The sequence below is a fragment of the Psammomys obesus genome, unplaced genomic scaffold (genome assembly GCF_907164565.1).
Source record: "Psammomys obesus unplaced genomic scaffold, mPsaObe1.curated_primary_1811, whole genome shotgun sequence".
NCBI lineage: Eukaryota > Metazoa > Chordata > Mammalia > Rodentia > Muridae > Psammomys > Psammomys obesus.
This window is the reverse complement of record NW_026596460.1, coordinates 4,889,245-4,908,173: the sequence shown is the minus strand read 5'-3', so window position 1 is coordinate 4,908,173 and position 18,929 is coordinate 4,889,245. Positions and strand designations below refer to the sequence as shown.

The following is an 18,929-nucleotide window of genomic DNA, read 5'->3' as shown; positions in this document are numbered from 1 at the left end:
ATCACAGGATGAACGAAAAGAAAGAGGAGGAGACAGGGTAGAGAAGATGGGGATGATGAAGAACATGAATTAATTGACACACCCATACTCCACTGTAATAAGAGAGGCAGAATTAAAGATGTACATCCGTGAATGCCCTACAAAAGTACAAATGGACACCAGTAAGTGAAACCCAAGAGTGGACACAGATCAAAAAGACAAGGTTGTTTCCGAGGATCATTTTTATTTATGAGGGTTCAGAATCTGAAACTCAGTGACATACTTATTCTTCTCATATCTCCCTAGATACTTCACTATATACCAAATGACATCCTTTTACCTACCCCCTTCACACTGATACACATTCCAAGAGCTGCCTATCAGACTCACCTGTCTTCGCCAATACTTTCCACAATGTGGACACTCATGCACTCGGAGAAGAGTGCTCATACTCACACTTCTGTCTCATTAGCTGTTCTTTAGTTTGTGTGTGCATGGGATAAATCTATTGTCATCTATGCAGGATGATCTGGATAATACTTTCAGTGGTAATTTCAAGCTCCTGTGTAAGGTTTGATCCTATCTTCTGTGGCTAATACAATGACAGCAGTAGAGTAGGCACCTGTCGTAATGACACTCACAGCAATGCATTCCTTACCAAGTTTCTCATACTGAAGCACATAATTTGTTAAACTCTGGTATATATAATCACTATGCCTACTGTATAGTTTCTGGGGAGGAAAACCTCAAATCTTTTGAGTGGACAAGGTTTTTGTCACTTGTGGTTAAGTGGGGAATCTAAGCTCCCAATACAGAGAATACAGAGCTGAGGTACAGTTCTTTTAAAATGTGTATTTATTTTATGTGCATATACATACATGCTGCCCAGTTTTATGTCAACTCGACATAATCACAGGTTGTTGTGTTCTGGGAACCAAACCAAAATACTCTTAACCACTGAGCTATCTCTTTACCCAAGAGTACAGGTCTTAGGCAGCAAAAATATGTCAGTATTTGCTAATTTCCAGGCTTTTCTTTATATTCATAAGTTCATGGAAACCACAGTTAAACATAGTAGCCTCATCACAGTAGGAAGGGAAGAGGTAAATAGTTTGTCTTTATTCAAATTTTCATCCTTTAACTTGTTCTCCCACAGTTCCTATCCTCTTCCCCCATGCTAACTGTGGCCTCCTTTGAATTTGTCACAGTCTCTTTCATCGAAGAAGTTATTCTAGGCATAGCCTGTGAAAAAGGGAGAACGCAGACATTCTATTCCTACCCCAAAGCAGTCCTGTAGACTCAAACATGGCTTTCCCTGTGAGAGATGTATGAAAGGGCATCTTGGGCGTGGGGGGGAGGATCACTCACAGCTTGCATCTCAGTGTGGTTTCATATCTTGAGACACAGACTTACATATATGAGATATGCAAAGCATAAAATGCATTCCCTAGATGTATTCTATGGATATCTTACTTTCTACTGTTGGGTGTGAAGATTGAGTGTAAGGGTAAGGGCACACCAGGGGACACTTCTCAGCAGGCAGCTAGCCTGACCTGGCATTAGCATCACAAGCACAATTCTTGTGTCTTCTCTTTTCCATGTCCTTTTCTTCTAAGAAACTTTTTCTTCCTTATACATCGGATCTTTTTTCCCCAATGTTGTCACATTCTGCTAAACCAGAACTAAAACTGACTCAGTTCTTTCTTTTGCACTCCATCCTGGACAGTTTCCACCATACCCTTATTAATTTTAACTTAAGGAATTGTTTCATTCACATATCTGCAGGAATGTGTAATGCATTTGCATTTAGAAGGATAGACAATAAAACGATAATACAACAGTTAAAAAGTTAGACATTCCACATACTTGATAAGATTAACAATGTCAGCATCCCAAAGAAGTATTTCTCAAGCCCTCGTCTTGGATCCCTCCCTGTCCTCCATAGGAGTAAGATCAAAACCTTGGCTTTTACTGTCCATACTCCTGTCTCAGCACACTGCCTGCTGCATGCCAAGGCTCCCTTGGGGCTGTCTCCTTCAAGCTTCACTTTTTCACCTTTTTTTCTCACCCCCACATTTGTTCATTTTTTCCCCCCCACTGGGTAACTAAAAGAAAAAAAAAAAAAAAAAAAAAAAGGTAATTGAGGATCCTGACCCGGGAGTGAAGAGACCTGTGCTTTGCCAGTAGAAGCCTAGGTGCTGCCTCCTCCTATCTCTGGGCCTGCTTGCCCCAGAGGGGTTCTATCAAAATGCAATGTGTGATAAAGATCTTTGCAAATCACCGGGGCCAGGCACAGCTAAGCAGAAGCCTGGCTAAGGCCCTGTCTCCTTGTTTCCTTTCCCTCTAATGGCCAGTCTGCAGAGTATGTGGGTGACGTCAGAGGAGGGGTGGGGGCGCAGGAGGAGAGAGGTTTGGCTTGCAGAGGAGGGCAGCCAAGTGGAAAATCTCAGGCTGTGGATTCTCCAGGCCTCTGGACCAGGGACTGCCCTCTTCTCTAAACACATCCACACTTCAGGCCCCCGTGAACAATGCGGAGTGGGCTAGCGATCTGGCCCTAGTGACCCTGTTAGCCAGGCCCAAGAAGCCTTAGGACCAAATGGTGTTCTATCACCAGTTACCTGTGTCAGTACGCCCAGCCCCCTCCTCTGAAGCCTCTAATTAGCTGTGGCCACAGCTGGTGGGGCCTGTCTGGAATTCGACCACACAAAGCGGCTGCACACAAATGTCACAGTCCAGGCCAGCACCAGCAAGATCGCTAGGTTGGGGGTGGGGGTGGGATGCTCAGCACGGCTCAAAGCAACACCACCAACAGAAGGCAGGCAGAAAGCACTAGGGAGCCTCTGCCCAGGTCTGGATACACCCAGGCCCGCAGCACCCACGTTCCTTGTCCCCGCGTCCCTTGTCCCTTTCGACGGTCGCCAGAGTCCCCTTAGCAACCCTGGCCTCCCGCCCCGCCCGCCTCCCACCCGGGACCCAGACCCGTTACAGGCTCCTTTGCCCATCGGCCGTTCCCGCAGGCCACTCACCCTGCGATTCCACCAAGGAAGCTGTCTTGGCTGCGAGGGCCGCACCGGCGGGCAGGCCAGGGGCTTCCCTGCTGAGCACCGAGGCGCCTTCGAGCAGCGGCAGAAAGCCGGAGCCGAGCAAGGAGGAGACCCGAGCGGGAGGAGAGGAGGGGTTCCCAGCCAGTCTCCTCCCCACTTCCTCCAGGCTGGAGTAGGAGCCCGGGGGGCGGCGCTTGGCAGGAGACAGCGCTTCTTTGTGTCACTGGCTCAAGTGACAAGGCATTGAGGGTGTGTTAGAGACACCCGGAGGAGGTCTCAGCCCAGCAGCTGGATGACCGTTCTGCTCAAACTTCTCTAGCTTATTTCTACTTACTAGGAAGGTAAAAGGTGAAAAAAACCTCAGCAGGTACAACCTGTGACTTACCGAATGCTTGCGCAGAACGCAAATCCCTGTTTAGGAAGGATGGATCTTGATGTATTGCCCAGGTAAACACACAAACTGCAGGAATTGTTGAATATGTTTTCGTTTTTTGGAGAGGGTGGGGATGAGAAGTGAAAAAGGCCTTTTTAACCGTCAATACTGTGTAATCTGAGAAATAGGGGAGAGGGTCCTCTGTATAACCGCAGTGATCTTACTGTTACGTGTATGACTTCGGTAAATTTAAAATAACATCTCGAAAGAACAATAGGCAGCTGAATTGCATTGTTCCGGGAAGTCTTTCCTTCCTGACAGCCACCTGACCACCCTTTATGAACTGCCTGGTCCTATCTGTGTGGTGACTCCAGCTGTTGCGCTGCCGGTCTAGCAAGTAAAAGGCGGAGGAGAATGACTGTCAGCAGTGGGATTGATTCGAATCTCAGGGTCCCACTAGACCAGCTGTGTGGCTTTAAGATGTTCAATCTGTGCCTTTTATTTTCTGCAAGATGGGGACGATAAATGAACACCTATATCACAGTTCTTAAGTGAATACCAGACATAAATAACATAAAACTGTGTGGTTATCTGACAAATTAAGAATTCAGACATCCCAAGATTCTGTGTTTCGCATTTCAAGAATTAGATATACCTTTGATTCCAATTAGGGTTGTGATACACACTCAAACCACAGTTTCTTTCCTCCTGTCCTTCCAATAGCTTTTCTCTCAAATAAACCTTATTAATGCCAACCAAAGGACCCTTGGGCAGGCGAGCTGGCAGCAAGGTTTAGTGGAGGGGCCAGCTTGAACAAAAGCAAATATCCAGAATTCAGGTCCTACCAGGTAAAGACCACCTAACGGACAGGAAGTAAAACCCCTCACTTGTCCAGGTCCCAAGCTTCCCAGCTAAAGGAAGAGGCTGTTGACATGCTCACTGAGTCCGATCCTGATCCGAGATGTCAGGATTGACAGTACAACAGGATAAAACGTCTTTTTTTGGGGGTGGGGGGTGGGGGGGAGGACGTCAGAATTAAAGTGCATGCTGCTTATGTAAAAACACATATAAAAGTTATGTAAGTAAAAATTATACGGAAAGGGTACAAGCTCATCTGCCTCCAAGTATGGGGCTGTGAGGCTAGGTTTCTGAAAAGGGACGGGAGTGGTAGGGGGTCAGAGAACACGAAAGTGATAAAATGTCAGCATCTGAAAAATGTACATTTTCCGTATATCACTTTGAAAGACTTCGTAATGAAATATGTCTAAGGGCACGAATTATCAGACTTTTGTTGACTGAGTTTGAGAGAGGAAGAAATCAACACAGTGAACTAGAGCCGGAGAAGTTGATAAATAGACCGCAGACTATTTGTGGGAAAGCACAAGACCTCTCTTCTGACAGACCCACTTCCTGCAGCCTTGGGGCCTGAGCTCCGGGCTTTCTTAGCATTCTCCCAGGGACCGAGAAACTGGTCTGCGGCAGAACCCAGAGACCCTTATCCAGGCCCCAGAGCCCGGGAATGCTCTGGTTCCACAAACCATCGTTGGAAAATTCACTCTGGGTCCAGCAATTCCTGCTTCGGCGCCACTAAGCTAGCAAGGGTGTCCTTCCTGCAGGAGTGACACGGAAATACCACACTCAGCCCAGGGATTTGGTGGGCGGCGGGAGGTGGGCTGCGGAGGAGCCAGGAAGGGGCTGGCCCCGAGAGCCAATTGGCCGCTTCGGGGATGAGGGCGGAGCTCCACCGGCGGCCCGGTTTGCCCAGGACCTGCTTTGTGTCGGTTCCTGACTCCCAGCTAAAACCCCAAACCCAGGACACAGCCCAGGAGCTTGTCCTGGCAGTGCAGCGGGGAATAAATATATACATAAAAATATAATATGAAAGTATAAATAAGTATATTAAATACATTAAAAATGCCGGATAAGCAAATACTGATGCTTAAGACTAACTCTCACCATGTAGCCTAGGCTAGCTTCAACTCATTGCTGCCTTTCTAGTGCTAGGATTAGACTATGCCACCCTACCCAGCTGCACTAGTTCTTTATGTTGAATAATGCACAATTGTTTCCAAGGATGAGTTGTATCTCTAAGATGACCAGTAGTTAAGAGTCTTCTGGAGTACCCTCCTTTCTCTCCCCACCTCTGTTACTATCTCGCTTCACTTCTCCCTTTCTTCTTTCTTTTATTCCTTCTGTTCTCTATCTTTCAACATCATATTATATGCATACCCATCACAACACTGTTATATATTATTTTAAAAGACATCTAATATATAATACTAGAAACATGAAAATTATATAGAAACTATGTGTCAAAGTTATTAGAATTAGTTATTTCAGACAAGAAAGTGGATTACTTACTAGTTTTGTTCCAACAACACATACCATTAGTCTTGCTAAAGTAGCCTTGCCTCGCTTCCAATTCTTGAGCCTACCACCTCAGCCTCCGAAGTACTGGGATTACAGTCATGTATCACCATTTCTGGTGTAACTGTATAATTATTACTCATAAACATTTATTATTCATGCACCTTGTTAACATTTCAATAATAATAATCTGTTATTTGCAATAAAAAAACAAATAAACCTAATCAATTAAAAACTAGTTTGAAATTTTCTGGTCAAACTGCTGGTAGTGACTTCTTTGCGAAGCCTGTACCTGTTTTTGTTTGTTTGTTTGTTTTGTTTTAAATTTTCTTTCTAGCCCTGACTTTTTATAATTGAGGATGGGATCTAACACTCAACCTTGTAACCCCACTTGGCTCTGTGCCATGTCCTGCTTGAACCTTATCTGTCTATGCAGCGTCTGATCTCAACAGATGAACCCTGGGAAAGCCACTTATGCCTTTTCATGCGGGGAGGGGCACCAAAGGCTGAAGGAGGCTTCTGCTGCTCCCATTCATTCTCCAGCTTCTCTGTCTCTATTCCATTGGCACCAGATAGAAGAGTCAGATTAGAGGCAGTCCCCAGATTAGATCTTTATAGAAAAGTAGACTGAATGACTAAAGGGTACAAAAGTGTCACACTGCAGCATTTAAGACTTCATTTAACAACTTCCTGATCTAGAGGACGTAGAAGTTAACAAATGTGCTTTATTTTTCTTTCAGTTTCCCACTTTACCCAGACCACATACGGATGTTCCACATTGTGATGGTTGATATCAACTATCAGCTATGTGAAATGTAGGATCACCAGTGGCTAGGCCTCTGGGCATGCCTGTAGAGAATTATCTGAACTATGTTCACTGAGGTGGGAAGATCCTCCCGCTATGGGAGGATCCATTCCCTAGGCCAGGATTCTGGACTGTATAAAAAGTAGAAAGTTAGCTGAGCACAAACATTCACCATTTTCTGCTTCCTGACTGCTGAGGCAATGGAAGGAGCTGCCTCAAACTCCTGACACTGTGCCTTCTCCATCATAAGGAACTTCAAACTGTGTACTAAAACAAACCTGTGCTTGAGTTACATTTGCCATATTTTATAATGGCAAGAGAAAAGTAACTAATGCACATGGTGTCCACTGGATACATGGAAAGCATAAATGGCTATGGGGTGAGGAAGGAAGTGTATGGAATAATTCCTAAACAAAACCAACAGTTGTCAGGTATATTAAAGTTACCGCATTACAACTTTTCTGCACGATGCACATTCTCTTCTTCATTTTTATTTGATTTTCCCCTCAAGTCTTTTGATTTCTCCATAGATCTCCAAATGCCTTCTCAAAATATTTACTTTTATTTCATTTTAATATTGAGCAGCTGTGCATATGTACGTGTGTGTGTGTGTGTGTGTGTGTGTGTGTGTGTGTGTGCATGTTCAAGCATGCATACACTTGGCATTGGGACCCCCAGAACTGGAGTGAGAGGAGGTTATCATCTGCTCATTACAGATGCTGAGAACTCAACACAGGTCCTCTAGAAGAGCAGCAAGCACTTTTAACTACTGAGCTATCTCTCTGGTCTCACAATGCCTTCTTCAACACATGAGCTGGTTCCTTTTTACTAAATCAATTTTAAGTTTTACGCCACTTTTATTTCTACTCTCTGAGTTTCCTTGTTTTGCTTAAGGTGATTTTCCTCTTTAGTCTAGAGTAAGGGACAGTGCCACAGAAAAGCACAAAATAACTTTTGAGACATTAAGCCTAAGTGCCCAGCCACATGCGAGTAAGCAAACCATCTATTGACAATTCATACAACAAAATACTCTTTAAAAGTGTTAGTTCAATTCTTACACTCACAAATTCTCATATATTATAATTCTACTTTCATAAGGAAAAATGCTATCACATAAAAAAAAGAAATATTAGTTACCTCAAGAACTTCAGGATCAATAACTTTTTAAAGAAGTTTTATATTTAAGAAAAGATGTTAAACGTATCATATTGACATGAAACACAAAACCACTTGTAAATCACCCTTATGTATTTACCCAAGAGAAGTACATACACATATTTACCTAAAAACCATATACTAAGTAAAATATACTCCACTGTAAAACTCAATGCTACTCTCCTTGCCTTCTCACCCATCCAGATATTGCGTGAGTACTATCAACAATAGTGTGTTCAGATAAATTCTTGTATATTTGTAATGAATATTGTGCTATGACAAGAATGACAGGTCCAATATGGCTGAATATACCCAAATGCAGTAACATGAGAGAAGAAGAAAGGAAAGAAAAGAAAACATGTAGAAGTTTGGTAGTTTGAATGAGAGTGGCCCCATAGGCTCATATATTGGAATACTTGGTTATCAGGTGGTGGAACTGTTTGAGAAGGATTAGAAGGATTAGGAGGTGTGGCTTTGTCGGTGTAGATGTGGCCTTGTTGGAAGAAGTGTGTCACTGGAAATGCTGTTTCTTCTAAGAGCTGCCTTGGCCATGGTGTCTCTTCATAGCAATAGAACTGTAACTAAGACAAGGAGTATATTTACACTGCAGTGGTTTACATATGTCCACCCCCTAAAGGTCACTAGTTGAAGGCTTGGTTTCCAGTTCTTAAATGACAGGAACTTAGATCCTAAAGGTGCTCACTTGACACTCTAAACTGAATGGGCTATTAAGAAGCAGGATCTAGTTAGAAGAAGTAGGTCACTGGATGAACACTGTCATGGCTTATAGCTTGAGGCAGATCTTTCCTTTCTATTCATCTTTGCTTCCTGATTAAGATGATGTGAGCAGTTTTGTGCAAGGCTGCTTTACCACTGTGGTTTTTCATCCTTGTCTTAGCCCACAGCAATGGAGTGAGTCTACCATGGACTGAAACCACTAAACCCATCAGCCTGAACAAGCCATTCCTCTTTTCAGTTGTTTCTGTCTAACACATACATAGATTTAGAAAAGGAAAGCAAAGCTGGGTGTGATGGTGCACATCTGTCCCAGCACTCAGGGAGGCAGAGGCAGGTGAGTCTCCGTGAGTTCTAACCAGCCTGGTCTACAGATCAAGTTCAGGATAGCCAAGGCTACACAAAGAAACTCTGTCTTAAAAAAAATAGAATCCAGCCTTAAGAATAAAGTTCAAAACGTCTGGGAATTACCTAAGACAAATGAACAAATGAAAACTATTAAAACAGAAACCAAGAGCTCAATATTTCTCAGTCAGCTGCTGAAAACCGGATATACAGAGAAGAGCTGAAGACCAGCCAGAGGCAAGGGCACTTTTTTTTTTCACAAAAAAGCAAAACTACAGCTGTCTTTCAAAAGAAATGATGGAAACAAGAACAGAATAGAACAGAAGTGAAAGAAAGAAACGGTAAACTTTGCCAACCTGTACTTCCATGCATAGCAAAAAATATTCCTCAAAATTAAAGGTAAAAGAAAGACAATTTTAGATAACCACAGTCTGATTAAATTTGGGAACAGCAGAATAGAGTAAAAGAGCTACTCAAAGGAGCTGTTCAGGATCAAGCAGAACTATCTCAGAGAAACAAACCATACTGTGGGAAGAAACAGCATGTACTATAAAGAGTAAACCATGTACAAATGCACATGAGTATTAATTTTTTTAAATAAATATCAGACCTTGCAAAATCAAATCTATAACTAAAACATCTGAATGGCTGGATTCATGGAGAGTAACTGGACTAAGATTTTGCTTTAAAATGGGTAATAGCAAAAATTTGTGATTATAAAGACTATAAGATAAGTCATAATGTATGTAATTACCATTAAAACTCATACAACTATATTATTCAAAAATAATACAGGAGATGGGGAAGATGGCTCAGTGGGTAAGAGTACTTCTCTCCAATGATGAGGAACTGAATTCAATCCCTAGCACTCACTTAAATGTCTGGGTTGTGGGATTGGCAGAACATATGCCTCTAATCCCAGTGCTGTGAGGTAGAGTCAGGAGGATCCCCTGACTTTCTTGGCCAGGCAGTGGAGCAGAAATAGCAAAGTCCTGCACTCAGGGAGTCACTCTTGCTACAGGAAATAAGGTGGAAAGTGATAAGGCAGGACGCATACTTTTCTTCTTTGGTCTCTGTGTATATGTAAGTAAGCCCCCCTAACTCGTGTGTGCTGTACCCACATAACACACACATTCATGTCCACACAAATAATATAAAGGGAAAACACTATAAAATATCTGGTCTTAGCAGCGAGGTGAAGGGCTTTGCCCTACCATATGTTCCTTGATGTGATCAACTGCCTTATCTCAGGCCCAACAGTAACAGGTCCAATCAGTTACAAACTGACACCTCCAAAACTGGAAGGTAAATGACATATAGGCAGAAATCAAAATTTAAAAAAAAATATAAAATTCTAAACAAAGCATTGTCGATTCAAACTCAGTGCAACATTTCTTTTTTAAAGTCTGGAAATACATATACGTACAGTTACTTGATTTACAACAAATAAATTCAGTCCACTGATGTCTAGATACGTTTTCAATAACTAATTTTTGACTGATTATGTGTGGAGAAAGTAAACACTAGCTCACATCTCAGGTATTGCACGAAAAATAATTTGTGAAAACTACCGCTGTAACATGAGTAAGGAAATAAGTAAGCATGGGGCATATTTGGCGATCTAGGTAGACAGTTTTCTAGAATTAACAGGACTCAAGTAGTAACTATAAGTGTTTTGCTTTAACCACAAAAGTTAAAGGGTATTAGCTGTGACTCCCATTTATAAAGCCAGCATTTGAAAGACTGAAGAAGCAATGTTGCCATTGCTGTGAATTCAGGGCCAGCCTAGGTTACAAAGAAAGACTTTAACTCAAAATGTTCTTTTAAAGATAATGTAAATAAAATTAAGTAAAGTGAAGCATTTATTTTTATTAGAAGCTCTTATTATCAAAGTGAAAAGGAAAGCCAAAAGGAAGAGGATATTTGAAATCCAATGAAAAATGCATATGTATATCCAGAACACAGTGAAAACCTATGTCTTAGCCCAAAATGAACAAAACACCTAAAAACTTTATGAAAGAGGAAAAGTAAATAGCCAGGGAAAAATGTCCAATGTAACAAGTCATCAGAATAATGCATGTTAAATCTGCGTTAGGTACCTATAACCATCCTAGATGGCTAATGATGATTGTAGTACAGTATCTATTGTTAAGAAAGGCCTGCCATTGGTGAGACCTAAACACATCTCTTATGACACTAGACTGCAATGGCCATTTTTACAAAACCTGTTTGCCATTATCTATTCAGATTAATTAAATGTATGTTTAATATAAATGAGGGTTTATGTCTACTTAAAAGATGTATTCAAGACTGCTTCCTTTGAGGTATACAGGAAAGAAACAAAAGGAAAAGTCTATCAATATATGTGTGTATGTATATGTGTGTGTGTGTGATGTATGTATACATGTATGTATAAAAATACACATGAAGTTGATAGGACAGCATAAAGAGGATCAAGGAAGAGATGGAGGAGAAGAAATGGGCTGGTTACGATCAAAGTACATAGTGTACATGTATGTAATTCTGTAGCGTTCAGTGTCCCGAAGCTCTCTATGTAGATGAGCACCAAATTCAGCACCAAATTCACAAAGGAAAGGCCTGCCTTTGCCTCCTGTGCAGCCACACCCAGCCTAAATATAGCCTTTTAAAGTAAGATTGATAATACTCTAGGATACCAACCAATTTACCAAAATTAACTCATAAAATATCTTAAAATGTACAAAGCAAATTTTTGTAGCTCTACAGTAGGAAATGGTGACCATGCCTTATAATGAGAATTTTTAGCATAACAATCTATATTTGATAATCCTTACAGATAAAATTTTAGTGAGGACACATAGGATTGGAATGTATAATAATTTTAAAGGTAAACATAATATTACATAATTATTACAAACTTTTTCCAATCTCAAGGAAAATTCCGTTTCAATCTAGTTTTAAATTTATTATTATTTTTTTATTATTTATTACAATTTATTCACTTTGTATCTCTGCTGTAGTCCCTTCCCTCATCTCCTCCTGGTCTTACCCTTCCTCCCTCTTCTCCCCCAATGCCTCTCTCCTAGTCCGCTAATAGGGGAGGTCTTTCTCCCCTACTATCTGACCTTAGCCTATCAGGTCTCATCAGGACTGGACTGGCTGCATTCTTTTCCTCTGTGGCCTGGCAAGGCTGCACCCCCCAGGGGGAAGTGAACAAAGAACCAGCCACAGAGTCCATGTCTGAGGCAGTCTTTGCTCCCTTAATGTGGAGACTGAGCTGCCCATGGGCTACATCTGAGCAGGGGGTCTAAGTCCTCTCCATGCATGGTTCTTGGTTGGTACACCAGTTTCTTCAGGCCTCCCTGGCCCAGATATTTTGGCTCTGTTGGTCTCCTTTTCATCTTACACCCATCAGAACAGATAAGATCAAAAAGTCAAGTAACACCACATGCTGGAGAGGATATGGAGAAACAGGAACCCTCCTCCATTGCTGGTGGAAATGAAAACTTGTACAACAACTTTGGAAATCAATCTGGCTCTCAGAAAATTAGGAATAGTGCTACCTCAAGATCCAGCTATACAACTCCTGGGCATATATCCGAAAGATGCTCCACCACACAAGGACATCTGCTTAACTATGTTCATAGCAGTTTATTCATAATAGCCAGAATCTGTAAACAACCCATCAACTGAGGAATGGAAACAGAAATTGTGATACTTTTACACAATGGAATACTACTCAGTAATTAAAAACAAGGAAATCATGAAATTGTAGGCAAATGAATGGAACTCAAAAAGATCATCCAGAGTGAGGTTTCCCAGAAGCAGAAAGACACACTTGGTATATACTCACTTATAAGTAGATATAAGACATACAATACAGGATAAACATAGTAAAATCTATAAAATCTATAGTCTTAAAGAAGCTAAATAACAAGGAAGAGGAGGACCCTAGAAAAAAGGCTTAGTCCTCATTTAGAAGGGCAAACAGGATGGACATCGGAAGTAGGAGAAGACAGGGAACAGGCAGAAGCCTTGCACAGGGGGCCTCTGAAAGACTCTACCCATCAAGGTGTGAAAGCAGATGCTGAGACTCACCCAAACTTTGGGCAGAGCGCAGGCAATCTTATGGAAGAAAGGGGAGTTAGAAGGTATCCTATTCTTTGATTATGGTGTGAATTAGGCTGCATTTACTGCACAATGATAAAAGAAGCTTTTTATGACCAATTGGAGATTGAAAAAATACTATTCTGGGCTAAGGAAATGTTTTAGTTGATATAAATGTCTTCCAAGAAAGCATAAAGACCTGATCTCGAATCCCATCAACAAGGTAAAAAGCTGAGCGTGGTGGAACGTGTCTGTAGCCCCAGTGCCTGGAAAACAACGACAGGTTCCTATCTGGGACTCACTGACCAGGCAGACAGCTCCAATGGAGAGTTTCAAGTCCCAACAAGTGTCCTTGTCTCAAAAAGCAGTATGGACAGATCCTGAAAAATGATGCTTGAATGTTGACTTCTGATTTCTGCATGTACACACGTGTAGCCTCTTTCACACAAACGTGCACAAGTTGCAGGCACACACATGAGACACATTTCTAAAGAAATGTGACTAAAACAAGACTGTGATATTAATTATAAGTCCTTAAAGCTGCGTAATGAAATTGCTCATATCAGCGGCTTTGTGATACAGCTAAAACGTGGCAACAGAAACTAAAAATTTTTAAAGCTTAGGAAGAATAGTTCAGAATTAGTGAGCTAAGTACATATATTTAGGGCTTTAAAATAAGTAAAATCTAATGAGATAAAAACATTTGTGTGTGTAAGAGCAAGAGAGAGAGTGAAAGAGAATTAAATACACCAAATTCTGGCAAGATAATCAAAACAAAGTGAGAATAAAAATAAAGTTGATACTTATTGCTAAAAAAGAAAAGGTCAGAGCAATAGAAACTAGAAAGACTTAAATCAATAATGACTTTATTTTATTAATATGGAATACATATGCACAGTTTATCAAAACTGACTCCATAAGAAACCTCAACAGTCTACCACTGTAGTTTTAAATAATGAAATCACTTTAGTTTATTTAAGTTACAAATACAAACATACAGCTTGCTTAATAAAGGCATTCAGTATCGTTATTAAAGTAATTGAACCAAGAACCCTAAAATCCCCTCAACTTTAAATCCAGAAGGTTTTACTATTCAAGGACTAAATAATTGCAACATTGTGCAGACTTTTTATAAGACATCTAAAGAAGGAAGACTATCCATGTTATTTTGATTTTATACCAACAGCAGATCAGGACAGTACAGCATAGTCATTCCTACAGAACAATGTTAACTTAACAAACTTAAATAATGATTATCTTTGTATACTATTTATAAATGCCATGACATATACACTAGTAGGGTTTATTCTAGAGATATCAGCAAACTTACTATTAAAAGTTAAATGCTATGCCTTGCCACCTAAGCATATTTAAAGAAAAAGAGTTACAATGTACCTTCTCTTTTTAAGGCCTGTTTTATTTTATATTATGTATCTGTGGGGGGGTATATGCATGTGAGTGCAGGATTCCATAGAGGTGAAAGGCCTTAGCTCTCCCAGTGCTGGAGTTACAGGGGCTGGTGAGCTAACCCTAATCCTCAGCAAGGGGAGTAGACACCCTAAAGGCTGAGCCATGCCTCAGCACCACGAATTACAGATGCCTCCAATAGATACAGAAACAACTGATGAAACATTCACTTCTGATGAACATACTCGGCAAATGAAGAATTTACCGGCAGCTATGGTAAAAGCTATGTTTAAAGTCTACAGAGTAACCCCTTTCTTGGTGGTGTACTGAAGGTGCTCAACAAAGCAGGAAAGCACACAAAAGAAATTGAAGAGTAAAGGTACCCAGATAGGGAGAGAAACAAAATTGTCATGAGTTTTAGATGACATTATTTTTCAAAGCAGGTACTGGTAAAAAAAAAAAAAAAAAAAAAAAAAAAGACTGATTCTATTAAATTTGATTGACAGACAATTGATATATAAAGATGAGTATATTAATGAGAGTAGGGAGCTTAAAATAAATTTATACACATATGGAAAACTTGGTTCATGCAGACCAGTGGTGTGGGGACAGATGATCATCTGCCTGGAATAAACAACAAAGTAATCAGTTTTCAAAACCATTGGCAGCGACAATTAGAAACCACTTGAAGACAATACAGTAAGTTAATTTATAACCTCGAGGACTCAATTGTGTCCTCTGTGCCTGCTTCTGTGTGTGTGTGTGTGTGTGTGTGTGTGTGTGTGTGTGTGTGTATGTGTATGGTTGCACTTATGTATGGGTTTGCATGTGCATGTGGGCTCCCATGCCAGAGATTCAATCTCTGTGGAAGCCAGAGATTGATGTTATGTGGCTGGTTACAAGGGTTGTCAACTACTTGTGAGTGCAGGGAGTTGAATGCTAATCTCAGCAAGGGGAGTCCACACCCCACAGATGAGGCACCTCTCAGCTCCATGAATTACACAATACTTTGCTAAAGAAACAATTGATGAAATTGTTTCCACTTTATTTACTGAGGCAGGTCCCCTCCCTGGACCCAAAATTGAGAATTTGATATTCTAGCTAGTAACCTTGCCTTTTGGGGTGGAGGGGAATCCCCTGTTCTCTCTAAACTGGGATTACAGGTGGGATGCCACACCAGCCCAAATTTTACGTAGAAGTTTGGTAACCCAGCTTTGATTCCTATACTTGTACAGCAAGGGTCTTTATCCACTGAGCCATCTCTCCAGGCCTTGAAGATATATTTTTTTGGAAGATACAATTCTTAAACAAGACAAACTATGAGAGAAAGTACTAGTAACTTAAACTTAAATTTCTCACTGAGAGACATGGAGAGATAGAGAGAGAGAAAATCTTAGAAGCAGTCTGGAAGCACATACTGCAACACATACAATGAGAGACGGATTATATAAAGAAAAGACTTCAATGAGTCAACTAGGTACAAACAACTTACGAGAATATGTACAAACTTGGTATCAGAAATGCAGACAGAATGCAGACTCCTTGATTGGCATATCAAAGAAAAAGCAGCCTGCCTTGTTAGCTATGTGGAAATGCTAAGTATAATCCTAGCAGAATACTAGCACTATATGCTTGCCAGACTAAAAGCGTAATTTGTTCTGACAGGAATGTGGAGCACCAAGATCTCTGTTCCTTGGCTGGAGGGAGTGCCATCTAGCTTGGCACGTGAGGAAGAGCTTGGAAATGACCTAATAAAGTTGAATATATACAAATCTTATGATCTACTTTTGATACTCTTAGATGCATGCTCTAAAGAAACACTTGTGTACAAAGTAGTGGATGTTGGAAGACAGTATCTGCTTGCCATAGTAGGTAGTCTCTAGAACTTTCACCTGCAGGTATCCATGCCCCTGTGAAATCCACCCCTTGAGCAAACAGGGAGGAACACAAAAATAACAAAAATAAAAAAGATGTAGTTTTTGAGATTAGGAAAGAAAAAATAATAATAATCTGGTTCTTGCCCTTCTTTCCAATCCTCAGTCTGGAGTGGGAGTAGTGGACAAGATGTTATGTTTTAACAAACCTCTATAAAGAGGTCCATACTGCAAAGAAAGACATGCCCAGCCTAGGTCGAGATGGTTCCAAGTCGACAACAATCCTGAGTCAGCTCCTATGAGCGTTGAAATGACATCAGCCTGAGACAACACCCCTTTTCTACAGCATGCGAGGACGTACAGAGACCCCAGCTCAGCCACTGGTGGATTCTACATCCACAGAAACTGGGAACTGGCAAGGAATCATTAGAAGTGGTTTTGCTGTTGTTTATCGTTGACTTTATACTGTTATGGGTTGGGATAGTTTGTCACATAAACAATAAATACATTTCCCAAGATGGAAACCCAAATGCCCAACAGTAGAATAAATACAGGGTATTAAACCATAAGAAATAAAAATGGAAGAAGCATATACAACGGTGGATCTCAGAAACGTAAGACCATGCAGGATAATATTCACGATATGGGAGTAAGACAAAAACATAAAAGCAACACAAACGTAGAACTATGCAAAACAGCAAGGGAGACAAAAATCGCAAAGGATGCCATGTCTAAGGGATGAGCCCCTTCAATATGGTGTTCAAGGCTCCACAGTGCCTTATTTTTCACTCTCAAGATGGTCAGGCATTTCTTTCATTATCTTTTAATCTTTGGGATTTTATATATTCTTTTTATTCTTAAAATTTTAAAGCAAGGAAAAACAGAAAGTTAAGAGCTGAAACGCAAACTGTTTGGAGAATGGACAATTGATTGGCAGGTCAGCACGTAGTCTAGAGATACCGTTCTTTACATCTATTTAAGGAATCTTCTCTAACTTTCCACGGTTGTCTGATTGACAAGATTCGTTTTTTTTTCCCTCTTCCATTTGAATTTTGGGGCTGCCTTCAGCCCGGTTAGGACAACCTGGGAGGCCAGCTGAGGGGTGTTCCTATGCCAACTGAATAATCCAGCCCCTACGGTTGCAGGCCAAAGGCAACCCAGACCGCCTTTCTCCGGAATCCCCACACCCATTTCAGCAGCACCCTGCCCGCACCCTCCCACCCACTTTTCAGTGCAAACTCACTCCAGTCCCCCGGATACTTAGAGGGAGAGGACTTTTACCTGGGGGCGGGGACAGGAGGCCAAGCAGACCTTGGCCCTAAAAGAATGCTGTGTGGAGCCTCCCTCCGGAACCTTAGAGGTTCCTTTGATCAAATCCCAATGGCTCTCTGCTGAACACGAACTGAACAACAAGGAAATGGGGCCAGCGGGGAGGGGGTTCCTGGCAGACCGTGGGATAACAACGCAGGGAGACTGAATGAGGTACCCAGCTGTGGAAAGCTCAGAAACGGGCAGGGGAAGGTATCACTGTGGAATACATCAGCCACCTCGGCATGCCCACGGTGCCCACACCAGCCCCCCACGCAGTGCCAGATCACTCGCCACCTCCTGCCCCCTTTCTCGCGGGGCACCCCACCCTTCTGGCAGTGGCCTTTGTGAACGCAGGCCTCTCCTGGTGTGGACCCGGTCGCTGACCCCGACTCACTCTTTGCCTCGCTGTTCCCAAAAGTGCAGGTTAGGAGGCAGGAGGAAGCAGCTACGAAGGGGGCAACAGTGCTCCTCAACGGGAAGAAGCTTCGGGCCTAGAAGAGAATGGGCGGTGGACCAGAGGCTGGGGGACACGGAAAGTCACTGGCAGAGAAGGGGAGCTTGCAGTGGGCCGGCCGCGGGAACTGATTGGCCACACGGGGATGTGGGCGGTGCTCGGCTCCCTGCCCCCAGATTTCAGAGGCCCTCCTTTGTGTCAATTTCTGCTCAAAGATGCGACCCTGTATTTGGGATGGAGATGAAGTTCCAACTCCTTGGACATGCATCTGGGCAATTTGTAAAATAAATAAATAATCCTTAACACTATGAACAACTAGGACATTGATAAAAAAAAAACAAAAAAAAAAAAACAATATATCTTTATCGGAAATAATACATAACTGTATTAAAAGAAGAGCTAAATCTCTGGGTCCTACATTAAATTTCATTAAAAAGTCAAGTTTTGTTATGTCTTACATAAGAGGAACTCTAAGTGTGAAGACATTCCTGATTCATGCGTTCACAACCACTGAATTGCCATAAAACGGTACCTGTGTGGTGTGGTAAGTTAGATCAACCAATGAAAAGGCTGGATTTCATGTGAGCATGTGCTTAAGGTGGGAGTGCACCTTGCCACAGCATGTGTATGGAGGCCAAAGGACAGCCTGCACGAATCAGTTCTTTCCTGGAGATCACACTCCGGTTGTCAGGCATACAGAAAGAGCCTTTACCACTGAGCTGTCTCACTGTCCCAAACATCTGGACTTTGAAACTGTTTCATCTTCGGTTTCATAAACTAGAGAGTGTATGTGCTATAATAGCTGCTACAACAAATTGCCCCACGAGAAGGTGAATTAAGCAACACAGTTTTCACATCTTATAGTTCTATACTTCCAAAGCCTGGCCCAGGTCCCACTGGGCAAAGTTGACATTCTTTCTGGAAAAAAAAAATCAAAAGGTGACTTCATTTTTATCCCTTCTCCAGTTTCCAGAGAATGCCTGAAATTATCTGA

The 18,929-nt window shown here is 41.7% G+C and overlaps 1 protein-coding gene across 3 annotated transcripts in view; it reads right to left on the bottom strand.

Annotated features, from left to right (window-relative positions):
• The window catches only part of Tcaf1 (TRPM8 channel associated factor 1), a 39,186-nt gene extending 21,186 nt beyond the window's left edge, over positions 1–18,000 (bottom strand). For 2 of the 3 annotated variants that reach the window (XM_055598293.1, XM_055598294.1), the window contains exon 1: positions 17,876–18,000. The gene's annotated coding sequence lies outside the window, so the exon portion shown is untranslated. Of the gene's footprint in view, positions 1–3,005; positions 3,151–17,875 lie in introns of those variants that run through there. The other variant, XM_055598295.1, reaches the window with a different exon arrangement.
• Between the last annotated feature and the right edge of the window lie 929 nt (positions 18,001–18,929).